This window comes from Pristis pectinata, chromosome 32 (assembly GCF_009764475.1).
Source record: "Pristis pectinata isolate sPriPec2 chromosome 32, sPriPec2.1.pri, whole genome shotgun sequence".
NCBI classification, from domain to species: Eukaryota; Metazoa; Chordata; class Chondrichthyes; order Rhinopristiformes; family Pristidae; genus Pristis; species Pristis pectinata.
Window position 1 is genome coordinate 3,142,150 of NC_067436.1, and position 9,981 is coordinate 3,152,130.

Genomic DNA, 9,981 nt, shown 5'->3' on the forward strand with positions numbered 1-9,981 from the left:
TGCACCGCCACCATCTCATTGCACGATATCTGCTCTGGTAGAGCCTGCTGTGTGGAAGATGCCATGCGTGCAGTTCTAAGAAAGTTTCCAAAGAACACTCCATGAACATCTCACCTAGACTTCCTTGGCCTATCTGACTATTCCAGACTATGTGATATTATTGCTGTATCTTCCTGAGAAGTTCCCATTATTTCTTCCTTTATAATCCATGCATGTTCAGGGGTCTGTGCAGCATTCCCACTAGAAGCTCCTTGCCTCTATTATCTATTTCCACACAGACCATATCACTACATCCTTGCTTCCTGAACGTAGGTCCTCCCTCTCTGATGTGATAAGGCCATCAGTAATTAACAAAGCCCCTCTTCCACCTTTCCTGTTCTTCCTGAAGGTCATGAACCCTTCATTATTCAAGTCCCAATCTATCAGGTCACATTTATCTCTTTCCCTTTGCACTCTCAGGTCACCTGCTCGGACGAAGACAAGGTTTAGATTTAACGCAGGGAGCACGTAAAGAGGTCTTCAGATGATAAAACGGTTGGCTGTGAGGCAGGGTAAACAGACGGTCAGCTGGGTAGCAAGGTGGCAAATGGGTTTTAATCCAGGGAAGTGGGAGGCAATGTACTGGAAGACGCAACAATGCAATAAATGGAAGGAATATTGGGACCCTGGTGTGCTGACAAACTGTAATGGTACAGTTCAGGCCAATAAAATTGCTTACAAAGGCAAAACAGGACGATTTTCTTTATTGGATGAGACACAGAACAAAAGAGCAGGGAGGTTATGCCTGAACTGAGCATTGTCTGGGCCTGACCACCACATTACAGGAAAGATGTGACTGCACTGTTCCAATGAAAACAGCCCCAGCTGATCCAATTTTCTCTCACAGTGACAATTTTCCAGTCCACTAACTCCATCTCTCCTTCCCGCTGCCTCGGGAAAGCAGCCAGCATAATCAAGGACCCCCCACACCTCAGTCACTCTTTCTTCTCCCCTCTCCTATCAGGAAAAAGAGACAAAAACTAGCAAGCACCCAGCACCAGGCTCAAGGACAGCTTCTACCCCACTGTTATCAGACTCTTGAACAGACCTCTCATACACTAAAAATGAATCCTTGATGCCCCAGTCTTCCTCATCGCGGCCCTTGCACTTTACTCGTCTACCTGCACTGCACTTTCTCTGTAGCTACTAACCTATATTCTGCATCCTGTTTTCTTTTTACTACCTCAGTGCACTTAGGTATGTTCATGATCTGCCTCGATAGCATCAAACAAAATTTTCCAATGTATCTTGGTACACGACAATAATAAACCAATCCAATCCAACTCTTACTAATCTCCTCTGACCCTCTCCAGTGCAATCACAGCTGTCCTATAACATGGTGACCAGAACTGTATGCAGTGCTCAAGTTGTGGTCTATGTACGGTTGTTCATTGTTCAGTACCGCAGAATGGTTACAACAATCATGATGAACCTTTATACACCTCTAGTTCGACCATAACTGGAGTATTGTATCCAGATTTTGGGCATCACACTTTAGGAAAGATGTGAAGGCTTTGGACAACCTACTGACTCCATGCAGGAAGAGGGTATTCAGACTGGTTGCATCACCACCTGCTATGGAAGCTCCAATGCCTACAATCGCAAGAGGCTGCAGAGGGTTGTAGACTCAGCCAGCTCCATCGCGGGCACCCCCATCCCCACCATCGAGGACATCTTCAAGAGGCAGTGCCTCAAGAAGGTGGCATCCATCACGAAGGACCCTCACCATCTGGGACATGCCCTCTTCACGTTACTACCATCGAGGAGGTGGTACAGGAGCCTGAAGACCCACAGTCAACTAATCAGGAACAGCTTCTTCTCCTCCGCCATCAGATTTCTGAACGATCCATGAACCCATGAACACTACCTCGTTATTCCTTTCTTGTTGCACTATTTATTTTTGTAATTTATAGCAATTTATGTCCTGCACTGTACTGCTGTCGCAGAACAACACATTTGTCAGTGATAATAAACCTGATTCGGATCCAGCTAGCCCTGCTCCCTGCCCTCAAGTACTTTCCTCTGGCTACTCTCCAGCTCCTATCTGAACACCACAATTGAATCTGTTTCCAGTTGTATCCCCACAGTGCATTGCAGATCCCGACTACTCGCTGTGCAAAAAGAAAGGGTTTCTTCATGTAATTTTGGTTCTTTTGCCAATCAGCTTCCCTCTAGGACCAGGTTGGAGGAGAACACCGCTGGTGTTGACCAGGGAGGGTTTCTGCCCCCACTGCCTTTGGACAGATCATGTGACCCAGTGTGGGGCTCAGGTCTCGAATACACTGCTGACGGTGGGAGTGGAGGCAGGATCCATCACCGTGTTTGAATTGGAGCAGGATAAGTTATTGGAAAGGAAAGAATTTGCAGGGATATGGGGTGGAAGTTGGGAAGTGGGGCTAGCTGGATTACTCTCACACAGAGCCAGTATGGATGAGGGCTGAATGGTCTCCTTTTATGCCATAACCATTCCATGGGTTCAAAGGAAAACAAAACTCTCTCTCTGTCTCTGTCTCTCCTGCTTCAACAGTGCTTCCAGCCACAGAGCCCAGCCACCAGAATGTCTCCCAGGTCAGATTCTGAGCTCCAGAACTACCAGTGCCTGCTGTACCTCCCCTTTAAGAGATGCTGGCTTGAAGCAGCTTTAGCTGGTGTTACCTGATGCCAAGCAATCGCCACTTCGGCCTGCCTGCTGTCAACATCCAACCAAATCATCGCCTGGTTAGTGATGGCTGGAAACCACTGCCCCAGAAACACACAGGTGCTAACTGTGCATCAGCATCCTAATGCTAATATTTCTTCAGACATCTTTGGCAAGTGTTACCTCATCTCCCTGAACAACAGGAATCCAGAACGAACAGTGCAATTCCCTGTGCAGTTATTTCGCACATCGAGCTGTTTCAGAAGAGATGGGCTTGTTCCCTCACTGTGTTACTTCCTACAGTATTCTACATTTCTTTTTAGATTTAATGAATTCACCCTTCAATTGTATCCTTTTGCTACTTCAGCAATGTGAATGGGTTAGGGCAATATCAAATGGTTTATAAAGAACAAGCTTTGGGCAAGGATTTCAGAGCCGAGGTGGTGATTCCATAATCAGCAGATGACTAGAACTGACGGGGCCATGTCACTCACCCGAGGATTTCCTCTCCCGAGTCCCGTAACTCAGAGATATTAAAAACCTAATACATTGTTATTCTCTGTTTCCCTAAAGCCGGAATGGTTTGTCCTTGGGTCCGTAGTGTAATAAACTAGGGCTTTAGCAGCAGTTTCTCAGAGAAGACAGCCACATTCAGAAGAGCCCTTGACTCTGTCTCCACACATCTGAGCCTGCTTGACAAAAAATGACAAACAATTAGTGAGACGAGTTTGAGAAAGCATTTCTACTTGAGCTGTGGTCAGGCAGTAAATCTACAACATTTCCAGTCCTGAAATGAGGCTTCTGGGGAAAAGTCCACGAATTATCGTCAGAAATAGCCAATTCCACGTGAAGATTTCAGAGATGTGCTTCAGGCATTCCAGGAGAGCAGACTTCATTTGGCAAAAGGTTCAAAAGGATTTAATAAAATCTCAGATAAGACATAGACAACAAGTTGACTTTTAAACTAGTACATATAACATTTTACAGAATGTGCCCAAAAAACCAAGGGGGCAAACCAACAGAAAATGCCACCGGGTCACAGAAAGAAGCAGATGTTGACAGGGAGCAGATGGTGAGGGTACGGTGAGGGGGAAGTGGATGGTGAGGGGGGAGCAGACAGTGAGGGGGAGGGGATGGTGGGGGTGCGGTGAGGGGGGAGCAGACAGTGAGGGGGAGGATGGTGGGGGGGAGCAGATGGTGAGGGGGAGGGGATGGTGGGGGGAGTGGACAGTGAAGGGGAGGGGATGGTGAGGGGGAGGGGACGGTGAGGGGGAGGGGACGGTGAGGGGGAGGGGACGGTGAGGGAGAGGGGACGATGAGGGAGAAGTGGATGATGAGGGGGAGGGGACGGTGAGGGGGGAGCAGACAGTGAGTGGGGGAGGGGATGGTGGGGGGCAGTGAGGGGGGAGCAGACAGTGAGGGGGAGGGGACAGTGAGGGAGAAGTGGATGGTGAGGGGGATGGGACGGTGAGGGGGGAGCAGGCGGTGAGGGAAGAGCGGACAGTGAGGGAGAAGTGGATGGTGAGGGGGATGGGACGGTGAGGGGGGAGCAGGCGGTGAGGGAAGAGCGGACAGTGAGGGGTAGGGGATGGTGAGGGGGAGGGGACGGTGAGGGGGGAGGGGATGGTGAGGAGGAGGGGACGGTGAGGGGGTGGGGGATGGTGAGGGGGATGGGACGGTGAGGAGGAGGGGACGGTGAGGGGGGGGTGGACGGCGAGGGAGGATGAGGAGGAGACAGTAGGGGAAGTGTACACATTCCCTTCAGCTACATATACAACAGCTCCTTCCCTTCATTCACCGTGTGCTCCTTCTGTTAGGTGACTCTGCACCTCCCCTCCATCAATATTCTTCATTATATTGTCAAAAATGCAGTCAGCTTATTCAAACATCCTTTGCCTTTCACAAATCTGTGCTTGTTCTCCTTGATTAAATGAAACCTCTCCAAGTGCCTGTTACTTTTTCCCCAGATTACTCTTTCTATACCCTTGCTCACCAGCACATTTCTGGGAATGAAGGAAATCAATGGATTTGGGGTTGGTGAAGGAATGTGGTGCTGCGGTCAATGATCAGGCCTGCCGAACGCCTGCTCCTGGTTGTATAACTCCCTGTTTCCCACCTCCCTGTTTCCCTTCCTCGTCCCTCACGGACACTGCACTCCAATACACTCAGTCCTCACCATTTCTAAGGCACACTTCCGTTACTACCACTGCATCCTGTTCCTACGTTGCTCTTTGTGTCTGTACATCAACAGCCCTATTCACCAGTTTGTGCATTTGCACACATATATGTCTTTCTGTTCCCGGTGCTACCTGCTCTCCTCCAATGTAATATGCTCCCACTTCCTATTTGAGCGCAATCCAACACATTCACCCATCAGCACGCCTCACCCCTCTGTTCTCTCTCTCTGTGCTGGTGCCATTCCCACTCCCCAACCAGACAAGTGAATCCCCCCCACAGAGACATTGTTGCCAGTCAGGTTGGCCCGTCTTGTAGACTATTCCCTTTGAACAGATGCCTCCTGTCCTAGAGATGGGTCCGAGAATCTGAAGTCTCCCTCCTACACCGTGCTCCAAGCCGTGGATTCATCCTGCTCATCTCTTCATTTCTACTCTTGCCGGTCTGTCACACTACAGCAATCTATCTTCCAGGTTTGTAACTTCCTCCTAGCTCCTAAAAGCCAGGACCATTGAAAGTCGATACCTGTCCTGTCAATGTGAGCTTCTGCCTACCTCTCCCCTGTGGAATATTCTGCACCTTCTCCACGATGTCCTTTGGTATCAAGGAGGCAGTGCCTCAAGTGGCAAGCATGGCAACAGCTGCAGCAATGCCTGTCTGTGCTCCTAGCTATTGAATAGCTTATGAACGACAGCATTTACTGTGGTCCCTATACTCAGATCTGAGCTGCCTTCAGAACACCCGCATTCCCATCAGTGTCCAATGCCGGGGACTGATTTGAGATCAGCACAAACCTCTAAACTCCTCCCCTTCCCAACAACTCCCATCCTTCGCTTCAGCCCTGTTTACCACCCTGAACTCAAAAAGCCAATGGAACAGCAGACCCTGCAGGTCTGAAATCAAAGCAGAAACTGCTGCAAAACCTCAGTTTCAGGCCAAAGTTGACTCTGTTTCTCCCTCAGATGCTGCCTGACATGCTGAGTCTTTCCAGCATTTTCCATTGCTCTTCCACAATCCAAAACTGTCGACTTGTGGGGAGGTATCCTCTCCCACTGACCCTTGCAAACTCGGTCCCCTTCACTCCCCACAACTAGATCGAGCAAAGCCTCAGTGGAGCAGCAACGTACTGAATGAAAGCTCTCCTAACAGAAATTCATCCCTCCCTTTGCCCTTTCCTCTAATAATATCCCAATCAGAATGGGGAGAGTTGAAGGTCCCCCCATTATCACCAGTCCTCTGTAATTTCCCTGCAGATTTGCTGCTCCGTTTCCTTCCCTCTACTTGGTGGCCTGTTGTTTAATTAACATTAAGCTGATGGATTCTGTCCTTGATCACACAAGGACATTCTCTCACTCCAGCATGATAATATCTTCCTTAATCAGTTCTGCCAATTTATTTCCCTTCCCTAGCTTTCTCTATATCTGGGAATATTTAATGGACAATTCTGTTCTGTTTCTAAAACAGTATCTCGGTTTCCTCTACCACATCACTTATACGCACAACCATTTTCACCTACGGCTCCCCAACATTTTTTTAACCATACTTTGTGTGTTTAGGCACACACACTTTAAACCTACCTTTGGCTTTTGTATAATCCGTCTGACTCTGCTTCCATGTAACACTGATCTATTGGAACTGTGTGAGAGGCTACAGTCTGAACACTGGTGCTTTGCAAAGACATGCTCCAGATTGTGTTTGCGTTCTTCAAAGTAAAGACCACACTGTGAGCAGCAAATGCATTTTATGTTTGAAAGTAAATCACTGCTCACGTGGAAAGTGTACTTGGAGTTATAGTGTCAGACACCACATACATCACCAGGCCCTTTGGCCCATCTAGTTTCCACTGAATATCATAGAAACATTGAAAAACTACAGCACAATTCAGGCCCTTCGGCCCACAAAGCTGTGCCGAACATGTCCCTACCCTAGAAATTACTAGGCTTACCCATAGCCCTCTATTTTTCTCAGCTCCATGTACCTATCCAACAGTCTCTTAAGAGACCTTATCATATCAGCCTCCACCACCGTTGCAGGCAGCCCATTCCACGCACTCACCACTCTCTGAGTAAAAAACTTACCCCTGACATCTCCTCTATACCTACTCCCCAGCACCTTAAACCTATGTCCTCGTGTGGCCACCAATTCAGCCCTGGGGAAAAGCCTCTATCTACCCGATCAATACCTCTCATCATCTTATACATCAAGCAGCCATTTTCACCAATCCTAATTTACTCTGCCCTCCCCCCAGTTTCTACCACTCACCTACACATTACAGACAACTTATAACGGTCAGTTACCCTACCAACCCGCACACCTCTGGGATGTGGGAGGAAACCGGAGCATCTGGAGGAAACCAGAGCGGTCACTGGGAGAACGTGAAAACTCCTCACGGAGGTCAGGATTGAATGCAGGTCACTGGAGCTGTGAGACAGCATCTCCGCCAGGTGCACCACTGCTGCCCTCTGCTCTCGACGATAGGTAGGTGAGAGGGCAAGTGTAGCATCTCCTGTGCTGCTCTGCCACTAGATCCTCCTCTTCTAAACATTCAATACGATTTCTATTTCCTTATTTTCAACTAAACTTGTATTTCCACTTAATGAAGGTTAAAGGGGCCCACATCACTTGTGCTTGTTCAGTTTCCAACATTCTGTATTAATTCTAATACTCCTTGAAATTGTTTATTCTCTTATTTGTGGCCATGAATTGCTTCGCCACCTTTTGCTCCTTGTGTCTCTCCCACACCCTCAGGATCAGTGTCAGGTTTTGACACATCACATGCTTTGGCTGTTAGTTTGACATTGTCACTTACAGTATATCTTTGTCCATGGCATCTTTTTTGGTGAGTAGAGCTCATCTGTTACAGCAACTTCTTGTTTTCTTGAGCACCTCTAACCATTGTCATTTTACCAAAGAACAGATTCAGCTGTTTTGTGCACTGTCGGTCTCATGGCCTCTCTACTTAAACCTCAGCTGTTCCACATTTCTCACTTCCTGAACAGTGAACTTCATTATCACTGTGAGGTAAATTTTTACAGCTAGTTTGTTAACTACATCTGGCTCATTGCCAAATCTTATATTAGTTCTACGTTATATTGGGCAACCTATTTGAAAATTATAATCCCTCATTGAAACTGCCTATGTTTATCTATGTATAGAATCTAGAACTTCAACACTGCTACCGGTGGGAGTAACTCTCCCCAACTACAACACTCACTAATTTAGAATTCCTTCCTATGTAATAATTCTCCAGTAGTTACCACTAGATACAAATCTAGACAGCATGCAGATCTCACAATCCTCTTTATAAAGGATGTTATTCATCCACTGAATTACCAAACCTTCTAAAACCAACACATCATGCTTGGATCCCTCTCCCCAATCCTCTCCCTCCTGTGCCATGGTCAGTACTCTGCCTGTCCAGCCGTACCCTGACAGACAATAGCAAGAACCCCTTTAATAGGTTCACTTCATCCACATCACATGTTGGTCCCCTTACTCAAGTTACGATGTAGTTAGGGATTCCTATGCAGCTGAAGTCTGGAGCCAACTGTCCAAATTCTCCCTCCCGGCCATCCCAGAAGTTTTCAAACTTTGCAGATGAAACATGGCAAATAGTGACTGAACTTTAGAAGGTCAAGGACGTTTGTAGCACATTAATTAGATCAGACAGATGTGAAGTGATATACTTCAGGAAAAACATGACCAAAAACCACCTAATGGTACAGCAGAGAGGGGCACAACAAGTGCATTCACAAATGCTTGAAGGCAGCAGGTGAGAAGACAATTAAAATGATGGAATATTTACATTTGTAAGGTAATATAGAAAACAAGGGAGTTTGAACGTCAGCACTACTAATCCATGGTGTTGCCGAGCTGGAATAACTGTGGTGGATTTAGCAGAATTATACCAGCACTGAGGGAATGCCCTGCAGTTACTTGCCCCCCCCCCCCCCCCCACTCCAACAGTACTACCCAAAGCCACATCCTCTACCAGCAGGGACAAGGGCACCACCACCAGTTGTAGGTTCCCCTCCACATCATACATGATCCTGACTGGAAATATATCATGTCCTTCATTGTCACTGGGTCCAAATCCTGGAACTCCCTCCCCAACAACACTGTAGGAGCACCTTCACCAGAAGGACTGCAGCGGTTCAAGGGGGCAACCCACCACTTTTGTCAAAGGTAATTAGGGGCAGGCAATCATCCAGATACCAAAAATGGAAAAAGTTCTGAGGAATTAACTGGCAGGGTGGATGAAGGAACCAGTAGGCGGATTTCCAAGTTAAATTTGAAAAGGATACCACATTGAAGGAGCTCATGTCATTGGGAGCAATGTATTAGTTTACAGGATACCGGCTAATTAATGGTAACCAGAGCCAAAATGGCAATCTGCACCATGCAGGGTTTCTTAGAGATTAATGTAGTAGTCTCAACAGTTAACAGCCTACTAAAGACTTGGATGAAGTAAACAAAAGTTCTGCAGCTAAATGAATGAATAATTTGCATATAGCGAGAGCCTACAAGGCAAACAGATTCAGGCAAAGGTTTGGCACATGGAGTACAAGTTGGGGAAATGCAAGGTTATTCCCTTTGCAGCGCACAGAATAGTTTAAATGGGGTCAGACTGTAGAATGTTGTAGGAGAGAGAAATCTGTTTAACCTCAAAACAAAGTCAGTGTGCGGGTAGGAACTCAAATGCAAGGTGGTCTTTGTTGTGGGGGAATGGAATACAGGACATGCCACACTGTACAGGGGTATGGCAAGGCTGCACCTAGGTCATTGCACACACTTGGCTCTCATGAAGGAATAATATACATCCATTGGTGGTAGGTCAGAGAAGATTCATACATTGATTCTTGGGGTGAAGGCATTGGCTTATGAATTGAACAGGTTGAGCCCATACCCACTGGTATTGAGAATGAGAGGTGAGCTTACTGAAACATCAGATGAAGGAACTTGGCAGGGTAGATGCTGATAGGAAATGTCCCCTCGAGGGAATCCTGAACAAAGGGTCTTAATTTCAGAATAAGGAGTTGCCCACTTAGCACAGAAATTATGGGTCAGGAATCTTTGAAATTCTCTACCGCAGAGGAGTGGAGGAAGAGTCCTTGAAAATATTTGCAGCC